This window comes from Tasmannia lanceolata, unplaced genomic scaffold, assembly GCF_043159265.1.
Source record: "Tasmannia lanceolata isolate RefF3 unplaced genomic scaffold, GAP_Taslan_0.1 ptg000023l, whole genome shotgun sequence".
In the NCBI taxonomy this organism is placed as follows: domain Eukaryota; kingdom Viridiplantae; phylum Streptophyta; class Magnoliopsida; order Canellales; family Winteraceae; genus Tasmannia; species Tasmannia lanceolata.
This window is the reverse complement of record NW_027518700.1, coordinates 29,917,397-29,944,752: the sequence shown is the minus strand read 5'-3', so window position 1 is coordinate 29,944,752 and position 27,356 is coordinate 29,917,397. Positions and strand designations below refer to the sequence as shown.

At 38.8% G+C, this 27,356-nt stretch overlaps 1 long non-coding RNA gene across 1 annotated transcript; it reads left to right on the top strand.

The window, feature by feature from the left end:
• Positions 1 to 616: 616 nt before the first annotated feature.
• LOC143856815 (uncharacterized) lies at positions 617 to 4,292 on the top strand. The gene is made up of 2 exons (XR_013238372.1): positions 617 to 860; positions 3,793 to 4,292. It is a non-coding gene; the product is annotated as an uncharacterized LOC143856815 (long non-coding RNA).
• Positions 4,293 to 27,356: the final 23,064 nt, after the last annotated feature.

Sequence of the window (27,356 nt, the reverse complement as noted above, 5' to 3'; positions counted from 1 at the left end):
CTGTTCAAAAGCGATATTCCTTTCCCTCCGAAAATCCATTTGAAAATGGTATCCCATTTCTCTCGTTGCCAGCGGCACCGCAGCGGGTTTGTTTTATTGCATTCCAATTCTAGGATTTCATCTAAGGTCTTGCATTATATTAGGTTGCATTGTGTTTAGGGGGTTCCTTTGTCGATTAAAGTTACGCAAAATGGTTCTGTCATTTTAACTTTGGTATTCGATGACTACGTCGTCTCTACCAAAGAGGGGCATCTGTAGACACCCACATTTTGCTTTACTTTAACCAACAATAACCTAATATATGTTTTAGGTCATTAATATCTTGATCTGACTTTACGGATCATCAATCGGGACAAAATAAGATAGGGTCACTTCATAGCCCGAACCCTGATTCCATTCCGAGACCCGATTTCCGTAAATCGTTAGATCAATGGCAGATCTTGACCTGGGTCTAACCATCCAAAACCACCTAACCTCTCCTCTCATCCTAACCATCCAAACCTCACCTAACCTCACCTAACCTCTCCTCTCATCCTAACCATCCAAACCTCACCTAACCTCACCTAACCTCACCTAACCACCTAACCTCACCTAACCTTACCTAACCTCACCTAACCTCACCTAACCTCCTATCCCATTCTCCTATAAATACCCTCTCATCCCACCATCCAACAAAAAGAAGAAAAAGAACCCCTCTCTTAGAAAATTCATCCCTCTCCCTCATCTCTTCAAGGGTTCGGCCATCCTTGCCGGATCGGGTGATTTTATACGTTGGGTGATATATATCAAAAGCAGTCAGGAATCATCTTCAAGGAATTACCATCAAAGAAAAATCAAACACAAAGTGGGTTTCCAAAGAGGTAGGCATTTATTTCAATTCTATGTAGGGTCTGTTTTCATGCATATCTTTTACTTTAAAAGAAAAACCATGTTAGGAAGCATGTAGGGTCTGTTTTCCCCCTGGTTAGCCTCTGGTTAGACCCTGGTTGCACCCAGGTTCGCTGCTGGTTGCACCCAGGTTCGATGCTGGTTGCACCCTGGTTCCCTACTGATTCGCACCCTGGTTCCCTGCTGGTTGCACCCTGGTTCCCTACTGGTTCGCACCCTGGTTCCCTACTGGTTCGCACCCTGCTTCCCTGCTGGTTGCACCCTGGTTCCCTACTGGTTCGCACCCTGGTTCGATATTGGTTCGCACCCTGGTTCCCTGCTGGTTCGCACTCTGGTTAGACCCTGGTTGCACCCAGGTTCGCTGCTGGTTGCACCCAGGTTCCCTGCTGGTTGCACCCTGGTTCCCCTGCTGGTTCGCACCCTGGTTCCCTGCTGGTTCGCACCCTGGTTCCCTGCTGGTTCGCACCCTGGTGCACCCTGGTCCGCACCCTGGTTTGTACCCTGCTTCCTCCTAGTTAGACCATGGCTAGTCTCGGGTTTGCTCCTAACTTAGACCCGACTCACTTGACCCTAACCATTAACCCAATCCAACCAAGTCATATCCCAACACAATCCGAGTCGCATGTCTGAATCCATTTGGCCGAATCTCATAAGCCCGCCCACTTTGAATTCCGAAAATTCAAACCCTTGATGATTCCAATATGCTCAATTCTTTGATGCAAATTCCCAATTCCAAAATCCCATTGCTATATCAATGTTTTTGAATCTCAAGTCCAATGCTCAAATACAAACCCGATTCCTGATCCAAATACCAAACCTGTTTTCCAAAATCCAAGCAACCTCCCCAGCGGAACTACGTGTGGCTTGATCCCCATCGCGGGGTACGTAGGCAATTTGGCACTCCCAAGTTCAGTCGCACCTTTCTCTATCTTTCCCATTCCCTCACACTATTCATCATCTCGATTCATCTCGTGTCTCTCGGAACCATTGGATTATGGTTTCCGTCGTAAGAACCCTTAGAGCCCAATTTAGGAACAATGGTGTCGTGTCGTGTTGTGTCCTAAGTTTTAGGGAGTCCTAGAGTTAGGAGTCCAGCCTCATCACGGACGCTTGCTATGTATAGCAACCGTGCCATAGGTCAAGTTACACTAGTCATCCAGTTTTTCCCTAGGACAAGCCTAGTAAACTAGGATGTAGGCTAACCTGCATTAGTCTAAGGGACAATTTGCATTTAGATGAGAATCATATAGCATCTTAGATGAAATCCTAAGATAATAAAATCTTCAACTTGAATTAAATAACTTCTCCTAAAACTGTTGAAACAGTCAATCCCGTCTAGGTCGGTGTCTTAGTTGAGTTAGGCATATGTAACTTATCTTAGGTGCACCGAACTACGTCGACTCTGATCCCAGTGAGGCTTGGGTACGTAGGCAGCTTGGATGTCTGATGGCATACCACCCGCGAGTCGGCACCACAAACAAATTGTGGTGTTTTGTATATTAATTTTCTTGTAAATGCTTAATCAAATCACTTAGGACTTTCCATGAAATTAGAATTTTAGGAGAACTTTCAATTAGATTGAATCCAGACAAATTAATAAATCAAGATACACATTTAGGATTCACATTGAAATTAGATCATAGGATGCATGTCACTTAGTTCGCACATTAACATAGAGTTGAATGAGCCATTTAAAACAAATTTAAAAGAGTTAGCTTTTGGAATCGAAGACCGATTATCGGGCAAGAATGGTGCATGTGGTGGATAACTCCCCATACCTTCCATTCTCGTAACCAGGTAGCGAGTCTAGATTTCTGGTTAATTACGGGTCCTAGATCCCACATCTAGGTGGCGACTCTGTCAGTCTCTTTCGTGTGGAATTCGGATTGCCTTAGTGATCCCAAGTTCACAGGAAAGATTAATTCAAATCAATAATAAAATGCACACGCTAATCGCGTGGATACGAGAGACCAAGAGAGAGAGAGCGGCGGCTCGCGCCCCACACCCCTCTCGCGGGATCAGGGTACCACAGTCTGGCGACTCTGCTGGGGACCACCTAACTTCATTAAAATTTCAAAAGATAATTCATTTGAATTTAATTTAACTGGCTCATAAAAACTCTATACTTGTTAGATTAGTTTGTCTTGTTTTATTTTCTCATCACATTTTACTCGAACTTAACCTTACAAAACCTGAGGGCATCATAGATTGCGCAAACATATTGCACACACTTACATCACTTGCATCTAAACTCTTGCATCTCACGTGCACACACGTCCTATTTTAGGAACCCGGAGTGTTATCTAGCATGGTTGACTGGGATTTCATCACCTGGTGCCTCTGTGCTAGAGAAGCATTCCACCCTTAGCCTAGTACCTTTATGGTACGTAAACGGATCTCTTGTTCACGTACTGATACGCCGGACACTGGTACAGTATATCGAACAGGGATTCGCGCTAAGGGAACTCTTGGCCTTACCCCTAGATTAACCCACACATGCATGTAGTATACGAACACATGTGCATCATGTGTGTGAGCCTAGTTTAGGATATCCTACCCATTGGTGTCTAGATTAGGCCGTGGTCCATCTTCAAATGGTCACGATCGGTCCTTAGATACACGAACAAAGTCATGAGTCGAGATTCTCTCTCCACTCCGATAGATTAGGATTAGGGTTGATGCCTTCAGGTAACACTGATAAAATGTGAAAAAAAATAAAAAATAAATTTCCCTTTGGGTTAGGATATAAATCCCATAATTTTCAAAGATCTCATAGGATTAGTCATTCATGATCTATCCGTTGAAAGCAATCTTATGCTATCTCATCTAATCTTTTGATCGTGCGTCTTTCGTTCTTCTGTCATACGATTCGATCGTATCTTCATGCCATCCCCTAACTGGCAGATGCAGAATCTCACAATCTTTCGATTATGCGTTCTCATGATCTGATCATGCCTGGTCCAGATAATCCAATCTTGCTTGTACCCCTGGTCTGTTCCTCCTCTAGGGGCTACCTTTTTCAAGATTATTTTGCTAAGTCCTTCAGAGTTCACTCTCAGAATCATTGAGCTAGGGGCATTTCCCTATGCGAATCAGTCATCATTGTCCAAAATTGAAAGTATCAGCCATGATGATGTTCAGAACGAACCAGCCTTCGCCGAGCCTTCAACGCCAAACAGTTGCAGCAGTTAAAGTTTTAGTCACTTACTATTTTATGTTGAGTCAGTCATCATGGTCAGTATAATTGTTGAGTCCGGTCTTACAGTTAAAGGTCAATGCCTAGTCCAGGCAAGTTATCTTCTGTTTCCCTTTCTTATTTAGAGTTGTGAATCCTGAGCATGTTCAGGATAGGTCGTCTGATGTAATAGCTTTTGTTTAAATAAAATTTCAGTCAGTTCCAAAAAGTTCACTTGTGTCTGTTCTTAAGTGTGCTTCTGATCTTAAAATAAGACTCCCTCTTCAAATGAGGACAAAATTGACGAAACTCCACTTGAGTCACAGCAATTACTTGAACGAGAGGAGGAGCGCCAATCCCAACCTTTCAAAGATGAAATTGAAATGATAAACACTGGCACTGAAACTTTGATTCAGTGAATGCCGATTGAAAATACATTACCCTCTAAAGAGTGTGAAGAATTGATAAAATTATTTCAAGAATAAGAAGATTGTCTAGAAAAGCTACAACCGATACCAGGGGCAAGACATAGATGGAAAGCTCAAAGAAAATGAAGAAAGTGAGAAGATATATGCTATACAAGGGGCATAGAGTGGAAACAACTTTCATATTTCCAATCAATGACCTTGGTTCTCAAATTCATAAAGCCAACAAATTCGAGATGAAAAGTTCAAAAGCAAACAATGAAAAGTGATCATCAGATATCGAGAGTACGAATCCATAGATGGAGGATGTCAAAGAACAAGTTTCGCTCTATGAAAGTCAAAAGCACGTATTAGAATCTTGAAAGAAGAAGATCCATTATCTCTTACCTGGAAATGCCGTCAAACTCCGCGAAAAAAAAAAAAAACAAAAGAGAAAAAAAAATAATCAGTACCAGAGGGACTCTAGTAACCTAGATCGATTCCCAATCTGAACATCGAAAGGCCTCCTTTGGCCGATTAAATCCCAAAATCAAAACCCAATGTCAAAAGAATACCGATTTGCAAACCCTTCGAGCCTAAATCAAATTTTCTTGAAAACCCATCAAACTTGGGGCATTCCCCCGAACTACGCAAGACCTGATCCCTACACTGGGGTACGTAGGCAGCTCGGTTAAACCGAGTTCGGTCGATTCAAAAAAAAAAAAAAAAAAAAAAAAAAAAAAAAAAAAAAAAAAAGAAGGACAAGTTCCAAAAGAAGAGAAACCAATTATTCCAGAAAGAAAAGAAAAAAGAAAAATCAATTAACCTTCAAACAATTTATTTTCAAACTAGGGGCATTTGCCCTGAACTACACACGTCCTAATTCCTACATGGGGATATGGAGGCAACCTGTTCACAGGTTTGGTCGAAATCTTTGTTGAGCCTTAAGCCATTCTTTGAAAAGCCCTATCCTACCTATAAAAGTCCTTCTGGTGTTCAGAACTAATGAGCTAGGTCCCGAGACACAATAAAAAAAATGAAATGATGATGAATAAGAAAAAGAACGGAGTTTGAAGATCTGCTAAACTGAAAACCTGAAAGGGCGGTCTAGGCAAAATTTAAGATCATTCCCCTGCTAAGTTTCCGAAAGGGCGGCTTAGGCAAAAGCTAAGGGGATAGCCTGCTGGATCGAAAACCTAGAAAGGTGGTTCAGGCAAAAGTTAAGGCTAATGCGGTCCGCCAAGTTAAAAACCCTGAAGAGGTAACTTGGTCACGGTAAGAGAATCATTATAAGAAGGCTACAGCCAGTATCAAGACTGAAGATCAACTGAAGTTCAAGCAAATTTATAAGAAGGTTACAGCCGGTATCAGGACTGAAGATCAATTGAAGTTCAAACAAATTCAAGTGACATCCTCAAAACTGGGGGCATTGGAGCTAAGCAATCCTAGGAGTTGTAATTAAATCATTGAGGCATTACTGTTTTAAGGAAAAAGTCCAGTGTTTACCAATTGAAAAAAATATTCCTTGAAAGGATAGACTTACCAAATAAAACGTTAACTAAGTCAGAAGCATTACTGTGTCTGTCAGTGTAGTTAATCAATCGTTGTTATTCTATGTTCACTCCTTTAGAGCTCCTCAATCCTTTGAGTAGTGCCTTTTATCTAAGTTTTCTATTTAAAAAGAGTCAATCGTCATCCATATGTCCAAATGATGCAACTGTCTCGGTGAAGGAGGCCCGGCCTCGTCAGCTCCCTGCAATTATACCTGAAAGAGCTCGAGAATTTAGTCAAACAACTTCATTTCAAAGAAGATCAGCTCAGAAAAATTCAGAAGTAGAAACATCAGAAAGCCCAGCTTCCGTAAAAAGATCATACCCCAGGAAGGCACCTTAAGCTTGGAAGAACCTCAGGTGCAATGGTGGTTGAGCCAATTTCTCAGAAAGATGAACCATTCAAATTCATAATTCCCTTCCGGTTAGTTATCCTGGTCAAGAAATGTTTATCTAAACACCTGTCAAGAAGCAGATCCCGCTTTTCCATGTTAATATTCAAGAGAGTCGTTGTTCTAAATTACCAATCTCAAATGTCTTGTTCAAGGTTTCAGTTATCAAAATCCCCAGAAGACAAGACCAGCAGTCTCTTTGAGAAAAATCTTGTTGAAGTTTCATAAAAATGTTCCTAATCCATTCTTGCTAGTAATGGTTCTTCGTTCCAAAGGTTTGCCGTTTCATCATTCGTCAAAGTCCTAGTTTCCAACATCTTTGTCGGGCACGATCCATAATATCCCCGATTTCATTGAGTTCAAAAAAATAAAAAATTCATCAAATCCAATCTTACGTCAAATTCAAGTTCATGGAAAATCTCTAAATTCTTCGAGCCCGTTTGTGAACGGTACCTCTTTTCTCGAGCCCATTTGCAAATGGCCTCGTCTTCTCCTTGAGCCCGTTTGTGAACGGTGCCTCATCTCTCGAGTCCATTTGTGAATGGTTTCGTCTTCTCCTTGAGCCCATTTGTGAACGGTGCCTCATTTTCTGAGTTCATTTATGAATGGTCTCATGTCCTCCTTGAGCCCGTTTGTGGACGGTGCCTCATTTCTCAAAAAATCAAAAATTCATCAAATCCAATCCCCAATTCAAAAAATCCAATCCTACGTCAAATTCAAATTCATAAAAATCTCTAAATTTTTCATTGTTGAATTCATCAATCAAAGCTATCTTGTGTCGTCGAGCCCGTTTGTGAACGGTGCCTCATTTCTCGAGCCCATTTGTGAATGGTCTCGTCTTCTCCTTGAGCCCGTTTGCGGACGGTACCTCATTTCCCAAAAATAAAAATTCATCAAATCCAATCCCCGATTCAAACAAATCCAATCTTACGTCAAATTCAAGTTCATGAAAAATCTCATGTCCTCTTTGAGCCCTTCTGTGAAAGGTGCCTCATTTCTCGAGGCCGTTTGTGAATGGTCTCGTCTTCTCCTTGAGCCCGTTTGCGGACGGTACCTCATTTCCCAAAAATAAAAAATTTATCAAAACCAATCCCCGATTCAAACAAATCCAATCTTACGTCAAATTCAAGTTCATGAAAAATCTCATGCCCTCTTTGAGCCCGTTTGTGAACGGTGCCTCTTTTCTCGAGGCCATTTGGGGATGGTCTCGTCTTCTCCTTGAACCCGTTTGTGAACAGGTTTCTCATTCTCTGAGTCCATTTGTGAATGGTCTCATGTCCTCTTTGAGCCCGTTTGTGAACGGTGCCTCTTTTCTCGAGGCCATTTGTGAATGGTCTCATCTTCTCCTTGAGCCCGTTTGCGGACGGTACCTCATTTTCCAAAAATAAAAAAATTTTATCAAATCCAAATCCTTAATTAAAAAAAAAAATAAAAAAAAATCCAATCTTACGTCAAATTCAAGTTCATAAAAAATCTCTAAATTCTTCGAGCCCGTTTGTGAACGGGGCCTCATTTCTCAAGTCCATTTGTGAATGGTCTCGTCTTCTCCTTGAGCCCGTTTGTGAATGGTGCCTCATTTCTCGAGTCCATTTGTGAATGGTCTTGTCTTATCCTTGAGCCCATTTGTGAATGGCGCCTCTTTTCTCGAATCCATTTGTGAATGGTATCGTCCTCCTTGAGCCCGTTTGTGAATGGTGCCTCATTTCTCGAGTCCATTTGTGAATGGTCTTGTCTTCTCCTTGAGCCCGTTTGTGAACGGTGCCTCTTTTCTTCGAGTCCATACAACTATGGTCTCTTATCCTCTTTGAACATCATACATCTATGATGTCTCATTTCCTTGGAATCCGTACAAATACGGTATTTCATTCTCTTCGAGTCCATACAACTATGGTCTCTTATCCCCTTTGAACATCATACAACTATGATGTCTCATTTCCTTGGAATCCTTACAAATACGGTATTTCATTCTCTTCGAGTCCATACAACTATGGTCTCTTATACCCTTTGAACATCATACAACTATGATGTCTCATTTCCTTGGAATCCGTACAAATACGGTATTTCATTCTCTTCGAGTCCATACAACTATGGTCTCTTATCCCCTTTGAACATCATACAACTATGATGTCTCATTTCCTTGGAATCCGTACAAATACGGTATTTCATTCTCTTCAAGTCCATACAACTATGGTCTCTTATACCCTTTGAACATCATACAACTATGATGTCTCATTTCCTTGGAATCCGTACAAATACGGTATTTCATTCTCTTCGAGTCCATACAACTATGGTCTCTTATACCCTTTGAATATCATACAACTATGATGTCTCATTTCCTTGGAATCCGTACAAATACGGTATTTCATTCTCTTCGAGTCCATACAACTATGGTCTCTTATCCCCTTTGAACATCATACAACTATGATGTCTCATTTCCTTGGAATCCGTACAAATACGGTATTTCATTCTCTTCAAGTCCATACAACAATGATCTCTTATACCCTTTGAACATCATACAACTATGATGTCTCATTTCCTTGGAATCCGTATAAATACGGTATTTTATCTTGCCCAAGCCCATTCAAAAATGATGCTGCATTTTCATTAAGAATCTTTCAAAAGTCATCCATTATTCTCTCTGAGACCATTTGAAAATGACGTCTCATTTCCTCTGAAGCTGTTCAAAAGCGATATTCCTTTCCCTCCGAAAATCCATTTGAAAATGGTATCCCATTTCTCTCGTTGCCAGCGGCACCGCAGCGGGTTTGTTTTATTGCATTCCAATTCTAGGATTTCATCTAAGGTCTTGCATTATATTAGGTTGCATTGTGTTTAGGGGGTTCCTTTGTCGATTAAAGTTACGCAAAATGGTTCTGTCATTTTAACTTTGGTATTCGATGACTACGTCGTCTCTACCAAAGAGGGGCATCTGTAGACACCCACATTTTGCTTTACTTTAACCAACAATAACCTAATATATGTTTTAGGTCATTAATATCTTGATCTGACTTTACGGATCATCAATCGGGACAAAATAAGATAGGGTCACTTCATAGCCCGAACCCTGATTCCATTCCGAGACCCGATTTCCGTAAATCGTTAGATCAATGGCAGATCTTGACCTGGGTCTAACCATCCAAAACCACCTAACCTCTCCTCTCATCCTAACCATCCAAACCTCACCTAACCTCACCTAACCTCTCCTCTCATCCTAACCATCCAAACCTCACCTAACCTCACCTAACCTCACCTAACCACCTAACCTCACCTAACCTTACCTAACCTCACCTAACCTCACCTAACCTCCTATCCCATTCTCCTATAAATACCCTCTCATCCCACCATCCAACAAAAAGAAGAAAAAGAACCCCTCTCTTAGAAAATTCATCCCTCTCCCTCATCTCTTCAAGGGTTCGGCCATCCTTGCCGGATCGGGTGATTTTATACGTTGGGTGATATATATCAAAAGCAGTCAGGAATCATCTTCAAGGAATTACCATCAAAGAAAAATCAAACACAAAGTGGGTTTCCAAAGAGGTAGGCATTTATTTCAATTCTATGTAGGGTCTGTTTTCATGCATATCTTTTACTTTAAAAGAAAAACCATGTTAGGAAGCATGTAGGGTCTGTTTTCCCCCTGGTTAGCCTCTGGTTAGACCCTGGTTGCACCCAGGTTCGCTGCTGGTTGCACCCAGGTTCGATGCTGGTTGCACCCTGGTTCCCTACTGATTCGCACCCTGGTTCCCTGCTGGTTGCACCCTGGTTCCCTACTGGTTCGCACCCTGGTTCCCTACTGGTTCGCACCCTGCTTCCCTGCTGGTTGCACCCTGGTTCCCTACTGGTTCGCACCCTGGTTCGATATTGGTTCGCACCCTGGTTCCCTGCTGGTTCGCACTCTGGTTAGACCCTGGTTGCACCCAGGTTCGCTGCTGGTTGCACCCAGGTTCCCTGCTGGTTGCACCCTGGTTCCCCTGCTGGTTCGCACCCTGGTTCCCTGCTGGTTCGCACCCTGGTTCCCTGCTGGTTCGCACCCTGGTGCACCCTGGTCCGCACCCTGGTTTGTACCCTGCTTCCTCCTAGTTAGACCATGGCTAGTCTCGGGTTTGCTCCTAACTTAGACCCGACTCACTTGACCCTAACCATTAACCCAATCCAACCAAGTCATATCCCAACACAATCCGAGTCGCATGTCTGAATCCATTTGGCCGAATCTCATAAGCCCGCCCACTTTGAATTCCGAAAATTCAAACCCTTGATGATTCCAATATGCTCAATTCTTTGATGCAAATTCCCAATTCCAAAATCCCATTGCTATATCAATGTTTTTGAATCTCAAGTCCAATGCTCAAATACAAACCCGATTCCTGATCCAAATACCAAACCTGTTTTCCAAAATCCAAGCAACCTCCCCAGCGGAACTACGTGTGGCTTGATCCCCATCGCGGGGTACGTAGGCAATTTGGCACTCCCAAGTTCAGTCGCACCTTTCTCTATCTTTCCCATTCCCTCACACTATTCATCATCTCGATTCATCTCGTGTCTCTCGGAACCATTGGATTATGGTTTCCGTCGTAAGAACCCTTAGAGCCCAATTTAGGAACAATGGTGTCGTGTCGTGTTGTGTCCTAAGTTTTAGGGAGTCCTAGAGTTAGGAGTCCAGCCTCATCACGGACGCTTGCTATGTATAGCAACCGTGCCATAGGTCAAGTTACACTAGTCATCCAGTTTTTCCCTAGGACAAGCCTAGTAAACTAGGATGTAGGCTAACCTGCATTAGTCTAAGGGACAATTTGCATTTAGATGAGAATCATATAGCATCTTAGATGAAATCCTAAGATAATAAAATCTTCAACTTGAATTAAATAACTTCTCCTAAAACTGTTGAAACAGTCAATCCCGTCTAGGTCGGTGTCTTAGTTGAGTTAGGCATATGTAACTTATCTTAGGTGCACCGAACTACGTCGACTCTGATCCCAGTGAGGCTTGGGTACGTAGGCAGCTTGGATGTCTGATGGCATACCACCCGCGAGTCGGCACCACAAACAAATTGTGGTGTTTTGTATATTAATTTTCTTGTAAATGCTTAATCAAATCACTTAGGACTTTCCATGAAATTAGAATTTTAGGAGAACTTTCAATTAGATTGAATCCAGACAAATTAATAAATCAAGATACACATTTAGGATTCACATTGAAATTAGATCATAGGATGCATGTCACTTAGTTCGCACATTAACATAGAGTTGAATGAGCCATTTAAAACAAATTTAAAAGAGTTAGCTTTTGGAATCGAAGACCGATTATCGGGCAAGAATGGTGCATGTGGTGGATAACTCCCCATACCTTCCATTCTCGTAACCAGGTAGCGAGTCTAGATTTCTGGTTAATTACGGGTCCTAGATCCCACATCTAGGTGGCGACTCTGTCAGTCTCTTTCGTGTCAGTCTCTTTTGTATGGACTCGAAGAGAATGAAATACCGTATTTGTACGGATTCCAAGGAAATGAGATATCACATTTGTGTGATGCTCAAAGAGTATAAGAGACCATAGTTGTATGGACTCGAAGAGAATGAAATACCGTATTTGTACGGATTCCAAGGAAATAAGACATCATAGTTGTATGATGTTCAAAGGGAATAAAAGAGACCATAGTTGTATGGACTCGAAGAGAATGAAATACCGTATTTGTACGGATTCCAAGGAAATGAGACATCATAGTTGTATGATGTTCAAAAGGTATAAGAGACCATAGTTGTATGGACTCGAAGAGAATGAAATACCATATTTGTACGGATTCCAAGGAAATGAGATATCACATTTGTGTGATGCTCAAAGAGAATAAGAGACCATAGTTGTATGGACTCGAAGAGAATGGAATATCGTATTTGTAAGGATTCCAAGGAAATGAGACATCACATTTGTATGATGCTCAAAGAGAAAATAATATTTTCAAATGGATTCAGAGAGATATGATAATTTGAGCTTTGAGAGAAATCAAAATTTCCAATTAACAACTTTAGAAGCAAAGGATTTAATAACACCATGCAGCAAAGGACTTTCAGGGCTTAAATATGGGATGCCACTTCATTAGCAACCTGCCCCAGTTTGAGGCATTCAAACCTTCTTCTATTCATTGACCAGAGATCATCTTTTCAAAGATTTTTTCGCCATTCGTGACATTCTCACCTTTTCCAAGTTTCTCAGAACCTGTTAATGGACCTGCCTTCAGAGTGATTGCACCCTACAACAATTCTAAAAATAGAGTTCGTAAATTTTTCTAAAAAATAGAACCACAGACATTTGTAATAAAAATACTGAAATTCCAAGGGTGGTCCCGAGTACGGCAACTATGAGGAGTGAAAATTAATTAGGTTTCTATCAAGTTTTAATCTTTTGAAAACTCAAACCTAAATTGGAAATTAAGAGATCAAAATGAAATTCAATTACACAAGTTAAATCTAGAGGTGCAATGCAAAATAAAGAGCTAGAGTTCAAGAGAGAGTGCACCCGAGATTTAAAGTGGTTCGGTCCTCAAAACGCGAGGCCTACTCCACTCCACCAACAAAGACCCGTTGATGGCTTCACTAAGTGATCTTCTTAACTTCGGCGAAGATCGGTGCCGATTACAAATTCCAATTACCTTTAACCTTGGTGGCAATCTTCACCACGGAGAGTGGGCTACGCTTCTCCGAACACTCGCCCGAATACAATTTCTTGAATAAGAAAGAAAGAACAAAAATCCCTCACTAGGGTTTACAACTTTGTAGAAGATGTACAAATATAGCCTAAAGATCCAAATCCTAATCTTAGATGATGAGAGGCATAAACAAGTTTGATTCACTCTAAGGATGTTCAAGTAGGTTTTTAGAGTGTTAGGATTGATGGTCTTGAAGTTTAGAATGCCCATATATATAGAAAAACCAAAATATGACCGTTCAATGGCATTGTGGTAATTCCAGCAAAATTTCCAACGGCTCAAAATATGACCGTTACAGTGTTCTCGGAGTTCCGAGAAAAAATCTCGGAGTTCCGGGAATACAAACAGAAGATGAAAAAAGTCTACTAGACCATTTCTCGAAGTTCCGAGAATTTCTCTCGGAGTTCCGAGAAGCCTATGAAGAGCAGATTTTCACTTCATGTTTTTGGGCTTCCAACTTAACACCAAGTTGGGATTGCTATGAGGGTTCCAAGGTGTTGGAACACCACAAAGACAATCACATATAAATTTTGGGTGTGTGTTTATTTTCTTAGTTATGCCTCTTAAAATCTAAAACTAAGATTGGATTTTATACAATCTAAATTGACTTTGATCTTCAATGCGATTCATCAAGTCTTCATTTGTCTTGGATCTCCGATGTCTTTGGCCTTCATAAGCGGTCCAATGCGAGCTTCTTTGGCCTTAATCCAAGCAATGATGTCTTTAAGCAATTATGATCTACAACTTAGACAATCAAACACATTAGTGATCATAAATCACTTGTGTATTGGAATCATCAAAATAAGATAGGAATTGCCAAGGTGGGAACCATTGGGCTTACAATCTCCCCCTTTTTGATGATGACAAGCACAAGAGATTTTCCAATAAAAGCATACATAGTTTTCTTACACTAGAATTCTCTCCCCCTTTGGCATCAATAAAAAAGATTGGGGTAAAAGAGAAACAAAGGGATGAGATATTCAATTTAAAGCTCCCCCTTTTTCAAGGAAAAAGACAAACCTAGAGCTCCCCCTATTGAAAAAACAATTTCAATACAAGAGGGGATAACTATAAAAAGATATTCAATTTTAAGCAAAAACCCCTAATCTAAGCACATATGAAGATGATCATATGGGGGCTTTGGGAACCCAAGATTTCTTGGTTCCACCATAATCCCTAATCTTATATGCACATTGGAATTGGTAATGACCATTTATTCCACAAAAATGGCATCTAACATGAGGGTTAGACAGGCTACTCCTATCATAAAATGCATGATTAGGTCTTTGACTAGCTTTCTTTAAGATTATGTCAATAATTTTATCACCATTTAAGAATCCATGGAGACATAATCTTAACCTTTCATTTTCATTATGAAGATCGGTTATTTGATTTAGAAAATCATTAAATTCATCTTCATAAGATTTAGAAGAGCCTGCCACATCTTGGAGTTTTGCAATTTGGCAAGTTTTCTCATCCAAACAACCCTTAAGGGTTTTAATCTCAAGTTTAAAATTTTCAAGTTGTGCTTGAGATTTGGAAGAAAATTCATTTTTCAAAAAATTAAGTTCATTTTCTAATTTTCAAATGGATTTCTTTTGAACTTTATTTTTAGAAATTTGAGAGTGCAAGGTTGAGCACAATTCATCATATGATATTTTTTCACTATCACTACTAGATGAATAACATGAAGGGTTAGAGTTTACCTCGTCTTCATGGGTGAGTGCCACGAAGCAAAGATCGTCTTTCTTTTCCTTCCCCTTCGCTTGAACTCTTTCCCGAGGTGCTAGTAGCATCCCATTCGGCAGCAAGAGCTTTATGTTTCTTCCATTCCTTCTTTCCCTTGTATTTAGAGGAAGATGTCTTGAGAAGAGGACAATCCGGTCTTTTGTGTCCGGTCTTCTTGCAATTGTAGCACCTTATTCCTCCTTCTACTTCACTTTCTTCTTTCTTCTTCGTTTTCTCCTTTTTATGCTTCTTTCTCAATAAGCTTTTAAATTTTCTCAAAGCTTCTTCTTCATCGCTATCCGCCTCGCTAGAGGATGATGAGTTTGCTTTGAAGGCTTTTAGAGCTAGAGATCGACTCTCTTTCTCTTTCTCTTTCGGCTTCTTCTCCTCTTGTCGGCTAGTGAGGAGCATCTCATGGGTGATGAGAGATCCTACAAGCTCCTCCATGGTTAGCGTCTTGAGATTCTTTGATTCTTGTATGGCGGTTACCTTTGGATCCTAATATGGAGGAAGAGACCTAAGCAACTTACTCACAAGCTCATCAGTAGGATAAGATTTACCAAGATTTGCTAATTCATTAGAAATTTTAGAAAAACGGGTATACATTTCGGAAATGCTTTCGTTTTGATCCATTCTAAACATTTCATATTTGCTCTTTAACAAGTTTATTTTGGAATCTTTGACTTGTGATGTTCCCTCATGGGTAACGGCAAGTGTATCCCAAATAATCTTGGCGGAATCAAAAAGAGCAACTCGATTAAACTCCTCCGTAGATAAGGCGCAAAACAAAGAATTTATAGCTTTGTAATTTAAATTTGCATGCCTTTTTTCTACCGTTTCCATTCTTCAAATGGTGTGGAAGGCAAAATGTATCCATTTTCAACAATATGCCAAAGTTCCACATCTATCGAAAGAAGATAGATGCGCATCCTTGTCTTCCAATGTCCATAGTTGGACCCATTAAAGAAGGGAGGTCTAGTTGTGGAATGGCCCTCCGGAAGTCCGGTTCCATTTCTATCCGCCATTTCACAATTAGAAAGTTGCCAAAGATCTTATGATCTTTCCCTTGTTGAAATTTTTAAAGAAAAATTTTCCAAAGATTTATAGAAAAGAAAATCTTTTAAGAGCCTTTGCTCTGATACCAAGTGAAATTCCAAGGGTGGTCCCAAGTACGGCAACTATGAGGAGTGAAAATTAATTAGGTTTCTATCAAGTTTTAATCTTTTGAAAACTCAAACCTAAATTGGAAATTAAGAGATCAAAATGAAATTCAATTACACAAGTTAAATCTAGAGGTGCAATGCAAAATAAAGAGCTAGAGTTCAAGAGAGAGTGCACCCGAGATTTAAAGTGGTTCGGTCCTCAAAACGCGAGGCCTACTCCACTCCACCAACAAAGACCCGTTGATGGCTTCACTAAGTGATCTTCTTAACTTCGGCGAAGATCGGTGCCGATTACAAATTCCAATTACCTTTAACCTTGGTGGCAATCTTCACCACGGAGAGTGGGCTACGCTTCTCCGAACACTCGCCCGAATACAATTTCTTGAATAAGAAAGAAAGAACAAAAATCCCTCACAAGGGTTTACAACTTTGTAGAAGATGTACAAATATAGCCTAAAGATCCAAATCCTAATCTTAGATGATGAGAGGCATAAACAAGTTTGATTCACTCTAAGGATGTTCAAGTAGGTTTTTAGAGTGTTAGGATTGATGGTCTTGAAGTTTAGAATGCCCATATATATAGAAAAACCAAAATATGACCGTTCAATGGCATTGTGGTAATTCCAGCAAAATTCCCAACGGCTCAAAATATGACCGTTATAGTGTTCTCGGAGTTCCGCGAATATTTCTCGGAGTTCCGGGAATACAAACAGAAGATGAAAAAAAGTCTACTGAACCATTTCTCGGAGTTCCGAGAATATTTCTCGTAGTTCCGAGAATATTTCTCGGAGTTCCGAGAATTTCTCTCGGAGTTCCGAGAAGCCTATGAAGAGCAGATTTTCACTTCATGTTTTTGGGCTTCCAACTTAACACCAAGTTGGGATTGCTATGAGGGTTCCAAGGTGTTGGAACACCACAAAGACAATCACATATAAATTTTGGGTGTGTGTTTATTTCCTTGGTTATGCCTCTTAAAATCTAAAACTAAGATTGGATTTTATACAATCTAAATTGACTTTGATCTTCAATGCGATTCATCAAGTCTTCATTTGTCTTGGATCTCCGATGTCTTTGGTCTTCATAAGCGGTCCAATGCGAGCTTCTTTGGCCTTAATCCAAGCAATGATGTCTTTAAGCAATTATGATCTACAACTTAGACAATCAAACACATTAGTGATCATAAATCACTTGTGTATTGGAATCATCAAAATAAGATGGGAATTGCCAAGGTGGGAACCATTGGGCTTACAAATACAAAATAAGAAAGATTACTCAAGTAATCTCGTGATGTTTCTGACTTATCAGCATTTTCTTTTGGGTTAGGTTAGCCTCTTTTAAAGAATGTTTCTCCATTGATAAACATCTTCACTTATTTTTAAGACAGTGATACTTCATATATCTTTCTATCAACTTTCGGATTGCTTTGGAATTAATGTCCATAGTTACTTCATATATCTTTCTATCAACTTTCAGATTGCTTTGGAATTAATGTCCATAGTTTCAGAAATTGTTGTTATTAGCTTTGCCTGACCTACTGTGAGCTCAGAGATTGGTACAATTCTTCTGGCGTGAACCCAATCTTACCACGAGCAAGTCTTCCTTTTTTGGATTTTCAACCTCGCGGACCGCTCGGCCTTAACTTTTGCCTAAATCGTCTTTTCAGGTTTTCGACTCAGCAGGCCACCCCCTTAACTTTTGCCTAAGCCGCCTTTTCAGGTTTTCAACTTAGCAGGGAAATGATCATAAATTTTGCCTAGATCGCCTTTTCAGGTTTTCAATCTAGCGGATTTTCAAGCTCCATTTCTTTTTTTCTTTTTCTTTATTTTTTCATTTTCTTTTTCTTTTTACTTGAACACAAAAAAGACTTTATAGGTGAGGTAGGGCTTTTCAAAGAATGGCTTAAGGTTTTGCAAGAGTTTCGACCGAACCTGTGAACAGGTTGCCTACGTATCCCAGTGTAGGAATCAGGTCATGCGTAGTTCAGGGCAAATGCCCCTAGTTTGAAGGTATTTCAATTTTTCTTTTCTTTTTGCATGGATTTTTTTTCTTTTTTTTCAACTTCTGTTTGGAATAATTGATTTTCTCCTTTTGAAAACAACCGAACTCGGTTTGGCCGAGCTGCCTACGTACCCCAGTGTAGGGATCAGGGCATGCGTAGTTCAGGGCGAATGCCCCTAGTATATTGGGTTTTGAAGAAAATTTTTATTTAGGCTCAAAAGAGTCTGCAAAAGGTTATATATATATTTTTTTAATTTTGGGTTATGAATTTGGGATTTATTCGGCCAAAGGACGGCCTTCTGGTGTTCAAGCATAGAACCTCTTGAGTTGATCAAGATTTGTTGGTTCTGGCAATATTTCTCCATTTAAATTACGGAGCTTGACGGCTTTTCCGGGTAAGATTTGGTCCACAATGTATGGTCCTGACCAATTTGGCTTGAATTTGCCTCTTGGGTCAAACACTGGTGCTCGGTTCTCTTTCAAAACAAGATTGCCTTCTTCTAGATCTCTGATTTTAACCTTTTTATTAAAAGCCCTGGCTATTCTGCGCTGATAACCCTGTACATGGTAAAGCGCCTTTAACCTCTTCTCATCTAGCATGTTCAGCTCTTTATATCTGGCATCTGCCCATTCATTTTCTGGCAACTTAGCCTCAGTCAATACTCGAAGTGAAGGTACACAGATCTCAACAGGTAACACTGCTTCCATCCCATAAACAAGAGAGTAAGGGGTTGCCCCAGTTGAAGATCTAATCGATGTTCTATAAGCCCACAAGGCGTACGGTAACTTATTCGACCAATCCTTATAAGCTTCTGACATCTTGCTAATGTTAGTCTTGACATTTTTGTTTGCAGCTTCCACCGCTCCATTCGTCTGCGGACAATAAGGTGAGGATTTATGATGCTTAATCTTGAAGTCTTCGCAAAGAGTGATTACTTCTTTCTTGAAATGAGATCCGTTATCTGAGATAAGTTCATGGGGAATTCCATATCTGCAAATGATGTTGGTTCGTATGAATTTAGCAACTGATGCAGATGTAAGCTTTGCATAAGAAGCGGCCTCGACCCACTTGGTGAAGTAGTCAATTGCAACGAGTATGTACTCGTGACCATTAGACGACTTGGGAGAAATCTTGCCAATTATGTCAATTCCCCATACCGAAAACGGCCAAGGAGAGGTAAGAGAATGCAATTTGGTGGGTGGTACATGGATGAGATTCGCATGTATTTGACATTTATAGCATTTCTTCACAAATGTATGACAATCTGCTTCTAATGTTGGCCATTAATACCCTAGACGTAGGATCTTCTTTGCCCGCATCTTTCTATTCATATGAGGCCCACACACCCCTTCGTGAATTTCTTCTGCCTGATCTTCATTGACACATAAAAGTTGAATTCCATCGAAAGATCGCCGATACAACTCTCCTCCACAAATGACAAAATTAGCTGCCAATTTCTGCAAAGTCCTTATTTCTTTATTCGACGCCTCATTGGGATGCCCCTGGCCCGAGATGTAGTTCTTTATGTCCGTATACCATGGTTTACCATCGGGACATCTTGCAGCTATCTCTATAGCATCAACATATGCAAGAGCCCATTGCTATTGAACCGTGATGGGCCTCATCTTCATATTGTGAGGTATGTCAATCATAGAAGCTAACGTCGCTAAAGCATCGGCGAATCTATTCTTCAACCTTGGTAAATAACTGAAAGTGATGCACTGGAATTGTTTAGCAAGAGCATCCAAGTATTCATGATATGGCAATAGCTTTTCTTCTTTGGTTCTCCACTCTCCTTGAGTTTGGCAAATGATTAGCTTCGAATCTCCATATACGTCAAGATTCTCTATGCCTAAGGCCAATGCAGCCTCAAGCCCAACAATGCATGCTTCATACTCTGCCATATTGTTGGTGCAATTGAATTGTAACTTAACAGCAAGGGGAACATGCTCATTTCGAGGTGACACCAGCAATGCCCCTACTCCTTGTCCTGTTTGGTTTGCTGCTCCATCAAAATAGAGGGTCCAACCAGTTTCTGGATATTCATCTTCTACCATCATGATCTCTTCATCTGGAAACATTGGTTTGAAAGGCTGATTTTCTTCTTGGGGTGCTTCTGCCAATTGCTCAGCAATGACTCGGCCCTTTACTGATTTTTGGGTTACATGGGTGATGTCAAACTCAGACAACAACAATATCCATCTGGCAGTCCTGCCTATCAAGGCTGGTTTTTCAAAGAGGTACTTCAGAGGATCCATCCTTGACAGGGGCAAGACCTTATGTGATAGAAGGTAATGCCTGAGTCGCTGAGTAGCCCAAACCAAAGCTAACCAGGTCTTTTCTAGGACAGTGTACTTCTGTTCATACTCCAACATTTTCTTACTGAGATAATACACAGCCTTTTCATGCTTGGTTTCTGGATCTTGTTGTGCTAACATACAACCCATTGTGGTTTCTGTTACTGACAAGTAAAGCAGCAAAAGATGCCCCGGTATCACTGGTGCTACTATTGGTGGTTCAGACAAACTTTGTTTTATCTTCTCAAAGGCTTGCTGACATTCCCCCGTCCATACTTTGGAAGAGTTTTTCTTTAAGAGCTTAAAGATAGGTTCACAAGTTGATGTCAGATGAGCGATGAATCGCCTTAGGAACTGTATCCTTCCTAGGAATCCCCGAATTTCCTTCTCGGTTTTAGGCGGCGGCATCTCCTGGATAGCCTTAATCTTCTGAGGATCTACCTCTATGCCCCTTTGACTCACCATAAATCCAAGCAACTTACCAGAGGTAACCCCGAATACACACTTGCTAGGATTCAGGCGAAGCTGGTATTTGAGTATTCTTTTAAAGAATTTCTTGAGGTTCGGGATGTGATCTCTCATTTCCTTAGCTTTTACAATCATATCATCAACATAAACTTCGACTTCTCTATGTATCATATCATGGAGTAAGGCCGTACCTGCTCTTTGATGAGGGTCGATTTTCTGATTCCTTTCTTACCTCGCATCTTTTAGCTTATCGTGTGTTTGTCTTTGGTTCCTTGTGTGTTTATTTTCAGCTTGCTTATTCCTTGTGTGTTTAGTTTCACATGCTTATTTACATGATTAGCTGTAACATTTATCTGCTTACTTATCATGATCATATGTTAGCTGTAGATATTTACTGCTTTCCCGCTTATCATATCTGCTATATTACCTGCTTAGTTGTAGCTGTGCATGCGGATGTTACTGCTTTCCTAGATGTGATGGGTTAGGAGTAGATGCAGTGAGTTAGGATTTAGTTGTTTATTTTCTTTTGCCCATCCCCGGGTTGTGCATGCTTAGATAGACGTTTTCTCGGGGATACTCGTTCCCATTTTATCTGATTTTCGCCCAAAACTCTTCAAACTTAATAATAAATGGCATAAGAGACCAGGTGCTCACACTTGGGCGAATTGGGGGTGCTCTTCGGATCTTCCTCATTCGTCACCAGGCACGGAGTTTTGTATCTCTGGTTATTCGTTGCGACAGAGTATTGTATGGGATCCTGGGCCCATTTCCTTGGATGGCGACTCTTCTTTGTTATATGTACATCTTGGTTCCTAGTTAGTCCCTGAATCAAGAAGTATCTCATTTATATCGCCACCCATGCTGTGAGTGGCATCATTTCGAGAGTTCCTTGGTAGAGCTCTCCTTCACATTGTGGAGATCTTATAGGGTTGACGTGGGATCTTCTATCCCTCGCTCACCGTCCTCGGGATCGGGGTCCACAGAGAGATCCGTGACGATCCAAATGGATTTTGAGCTAGGCAAATCCGCGCTTATTCCTTCATTTTTCGATGGAACAAATTTTAAAGCTTGGAAAATTCAAATGCTAGCCTATCTCAAATCCATAGACTTTGACATGTTAGATGTCATTGAAAGGGGATTTTCTATTTCAAGAAAATGTTCTAAAAATGATTTAAAACTATTTTTCTTGAACTCAAAAGCTATGATTTTATTGTGTTGTGGTTTAACCCCAAGCATCTTTGAGAAAATTTCAACATGTTTAAATGCAAAAGACATTTGGACCACACTTGAAAATATTTTTGAGAAAAATATTTATCTCTTTTCAACTGATAAAATTCTTGAACAAGAAGAGACTCAAAAATCTTTTGCAAATAAAGAAAATGTTGAAACTTCAATTTCCAATTTCAAGAATCAAATTGAAGTATTCAAAATGGAAATTGATGAAAGTTTAAAAAAGAATGAAAAATTAAGTCAATTGAGCAAAATCATGATAAATAAAAATGTTGACTTAATTCAAAGATGTAATGCTTTTGAGAAAGAAAATGAAAGCTTTGAAAACACAAGCAAGGAATTAAATGAAAAATATAAACTTGTTTGTGAAAATGAAGAACAATTAAAAACTAGTTCATCTCATAAATTAGATTATCTTGAAAATCAATTAAATGAGATAAAACTAGTAAATGAAGAACTCTCGTTAAAGAATCAAAGACTTCATGACGAAAAAGATAAACATATTTGTCTATATTCAAAGTCTTGTGATTCTATTTATTCCTCATCTATCAAGTTTTATTCCTGTAATTATTGTGGTAGATTGGGGCATCACAAGTCTAAGTGCAAACTTAGTATTGTGAAATCAAACAAGTTTGTTTGGGTAAGAAAAGACATACTCACACAAACAAACTTGGTTGGAACCAAAGTAATTTAGGTTTCAAAGTCCTCTATTCAAATCATTCATTAAATATGTTATTCTTAGGGGTTGAGCTTGATTGTTATATCTATACATTCTTTCTAGATATTATATTTTAAAATGTTGGATTTCTTGTATCTAGATTACTTCTGCTTTAATGATATATCATTTCATTGTTGAGCATAGATACACATCATTATACATGTCTTAATAGAATGTATCTTTGCCAATAGAGCTTAATGATGACATCTTATCCTGGCTATAATTTCTGAAGAAAACAATACTATATTTGTTTTAGACTATATTTTGTACTAAAATTTGAAAATTTGCTTGTATAGATACTATATGCCTATTCTTGATTTATTCCTATGTATCTATATATATTTGAGCTTACATTGATACATCTTTTGAAAAGTTTACTAAATACTTCACATTTTGTATCTAGTCACCGTGCACTTGAATGATTATATTTATAGTAAATCTTGCATGCTAGATACATTATACTCAGTATGTATTCACTTTGTATCTAGTAAATGAATATTAGATACATAATACTAGTTTTACATCATTTGTATTTAGACATATTGTGCGAAAATGATAAATCATTTAAATTCTATACTAGACATGCTTGAATATTATATGTCTAGATGTTATGTGCTTAAAGATCACATAATTTTGAAAATATATTATGGATATTCATATAATTATCTTGGCTTATCTATATGTATCTATAATGTAATGTTCATACCATTAATAACATGATATAGTATATTGATATCTATAAACCATGTTGTGATGCACAATAGAATATACTTTCATATAATGGTATAATCTTGTGACTTGGTTTAAGTGTTTTGGTATCACCCCATTTGAAACTCCTTCACACACTTAGTACCCTCATTGACCCATAGAAACTGCTTAGTTTAGTTTAAGCTAGATTCCTAAACCCAATACCTTGAAACATGAATATAAGTGAAAATAAATCCTGTTATTTCTATACTTCATCATTTTAGAATTGTTAATTCATGCCATTCTTGCAACCATAGAAGAAATTGAAAGGAAATTGAAACTAGAAGAAATGATGAAAAATAAAATTAAAAAAAATTGTATAAATGGTTTGTCTAAGCAAAACAATTGTAAATCATTCCTTAAACTTCCCTAAACAAACAAGGTTGGGTCAAAACACAAAAGCTTAATGAATTTCCAATTCTATATGATATATCATGAGAAATTCATTAGTTGTGTCATTAGCCTAAAGTGACTCTGGTCTTGAGAAATTATCTAACTCACTTGGCTTTTGATATAATTCCCTTGATCTCAAAAGTTTTAGATTATTTAAGGGAAATTGATATTGGTTCAATGAAAGAAACTAAGTCATATGAACCCATCATTGAACTAATCATATCTAAAGTGCCTCAATATGTTCATTCATCTATGACATGTGTCTCACTTGTTTTGAAATAAGTCTAATTGGAACCTCAATCAATTAAACAAGTGAAAATGAACTTATTAGTGGATGTGAAGTGAAATTAAACCATGTTCATCTTAGTTCTTCACATCAATCCATTGTGCAATAGAAAAATGAAAGTCTAGGTAAAATCCCTAAGTGTGCACATTGGAATTCATTGTCCTATGAAATGTGTTTGACATTTGTCATTTGTAACATCCATATGACATTGATAGGTTCACAAAGTGATTAAAACTTGAACTATCCTAGTTTTGTGAACTAAAAAACTAAACTGGAATCATTAAATGTGATAAATATTAAAATCCACTTCAATATAGGCATGGGATCCAAAATGGTGTATATATATATTCATTATGCCTATGTATGTGATCTATAGATATTTACACTTGAGCATTCTTAAGATAGATCTCTAAAGAGTTTGAGTGATTAAATAAAATGAGAAATCTAAAATCACTTAAATTTGCATCTCATGAATTCATTGTAAATTGTGACCATCATTGAAATCATGAGATTATTCTTAAAAAGCCAAAAGTGTGCTCAAAGAATTATGTGCATAGTTGGCTTTAAAGGGAAGAAAATTGAAATGAAATGTGTCTTAAAAATCACACTTAATCATTTAATTGAAATTAATTCATCAAAACATATATAACAAACAATTAGGGATCATGAACATGAAAATAAGATTGAAATCTAGTATTCCCTAATAATTGGAAACTAGTTTACGCCTATAAGTAATCTTCTAAAACTAGTTGTATTCACAATAGGTTAGAGTTGCTTGTCCTAGGATAGACTTCCAAGTACTTGTCATCATTAGCTATCCATGGTGTGCTTATGTTTGTAGATATATATATATATATATATATATATATATATATATAGCACTCTATAGATGTATATTCCCCTGTGAGGCATTATCTACATGGTAAGATGCTAAACCTTAAAGTTAAAAGCTACTCAATTGGTGCTTTTAGCCTTCTTACTAGTTAAGAGGGAGATTGTACCTTCACTTTAATTAATACATCTAATCTCTTTGGCTTCTTGCCAACCTCTTCATCATGATAAGTCATATGTGCCTTGATTGTTATTATATATATATATATAGTATATGCACATAATTAGGGGGAGCATGGTCTACTAGGTTGTCATCTCATTTGGTATATCTTGATTACCCCTAGCAATCATGCATTAGTAGCCCAAGGGTTGTTTGTCAATCATTCATCTCTAAATCCCTATGTGCTTCTGTGTAGGACAACCCTTTGGATTCATACTCTGTATGAGTCGTTAACAAAGGGGGAGTTATATGTGAAATATCTGTCGTTCTATCTTATCATATGATGTTTGATATGTATACTCCATTGCATATGATAAGTTCACTCATTTGGAGCCTCATTGCTCTTTTTGTAGTTAGGGATTTGTCCTATGCTTACATTTTGAGATCATCTCTCATTTATGATAAAATTCCTTAGCCTGAGCCTCAGTGTCACATCATCTTAGGCTTTATACTTATCTTGGATGAACTCATATTGTATCATTTCTGCCAATAATAAGTATCCAGTTCTAGAGTTTGAAAAATCTCTAGAACTCTCCTTCATAGGATTGTGCTTAAGTTGATCACCTCATTACCTATGAAGTAGTCTCCTATCATGTATCTTTTAAGGTAAATACATCATTCATAATGATAAGATCCATTGGCTATGCTATTATTGTCCTATCTATAGCCAATTTGTATTGTCATGCCCTCTCACATAGGTTTCACCTAGGGCCAATGACAAATACATAGATACATAGGGGAAGAGTTTAATGGTATTATATTCATGTTCATATAGATCATTGTGATATGCTCACAAGATCTATTGCCCCATTACTTGTGCTTAACTTTCATATTCTTTAGATAAAAAAAATGGCTTATCACGCATCTCACTTTTGTTTTCTCTTTGATAAGCATTACTCAAGCTTACATATCATATCATATATTAGATACATAGCTTAGATAAGCTATTATATATCTTGAAACTCCACTTGCACTTTCACTTTTGAAATCCCTTCCTTTTTGTTGTTGCTAAAAGGGGGAGATTTTTGGGAATTGATTAGGTAGTCCAATTGTATATGCACCACTTGCTTTACATTCATTCATTATACATGTGCAGATAGTGAGGGAGAGTTATGCTCTATTGCCTATATCACATCATGCATATTCATCTATTTGTTTGATATCTCCTACCTCCCTAATCAATTTGATTGCCATCATAAAAAAGGGAGAGAATGTAAGCCCAAGGGTTCCCATGGGTTAATCATTCACCTTACCTTCTTGTTTTGATGCTAGCAAACCAAATTGATTAGCATTTATGAGCTAATGTGTTACTTTGAGGTGTTGAGTTGTATACAGGATTTTCATGTCATAATCGTCATTACACAACTCTTCTCAACACATGACTTGTGGATCAAGAAGCAAAGGAACCAAGAGCTTGCACCTACAGTAAAGACATCACCATTTGGAGATGATCAAGTCAAGAAGCTAAACATGAAGATTTCACAATTTCCTAGCAACTGTCAAGAAGGAGCTTGGAGTTGAACATGCCATGGTGACACCTCATGTACCATTCAACATGTTTTGAAGATTGGAGGAGAAGTCACAAGAGCCGAATCAAGGTCAAGATGTTCACTCAAGCCAAAGAAGTCCAAGAAAATGCAATGGAGCTGATACATTCCAAGAAGACTCAATGGTATTCATTTTTAGAATGTATTTAGAGTCCTCTTGATTTATGTTAAATGCACTTTCAATAGGTTTTCAAATGATTTTCATACCTAAATTTTTACATGTTTGGAAATCATCAAAACACCCAAAAATGTGTTTGAAAACCTAGGACTTAAGCCCAAAGACCATGGCCCAAAAGCCTCTGATTTTTAAAGTTAAAATGAAATTTTACACAGAGCCGGTCGACCGGGGTATACCGAGCGACCGCGGCAAGCTTGCTGGAATTCGAACACTTGCGGAAAAATAGCGGGTTGGTCGACCAGGTTAGGCCGAGCGACTGAGGAATGAGTACTGTTGAAACAAAACTATTCCAGCATGGTTTGGGCTGGGCGACTGCCATGGATAGGTCGACCGCGGATAGGTTTATGAGCCAAATTTTTTAGCAAACAAGAAGCCCTCTCCGGGCAACCGCCATGGGCCAGTCGACTGCGATGGTAAGAAATTTGAAAATAAAAAGGGCGCCCGA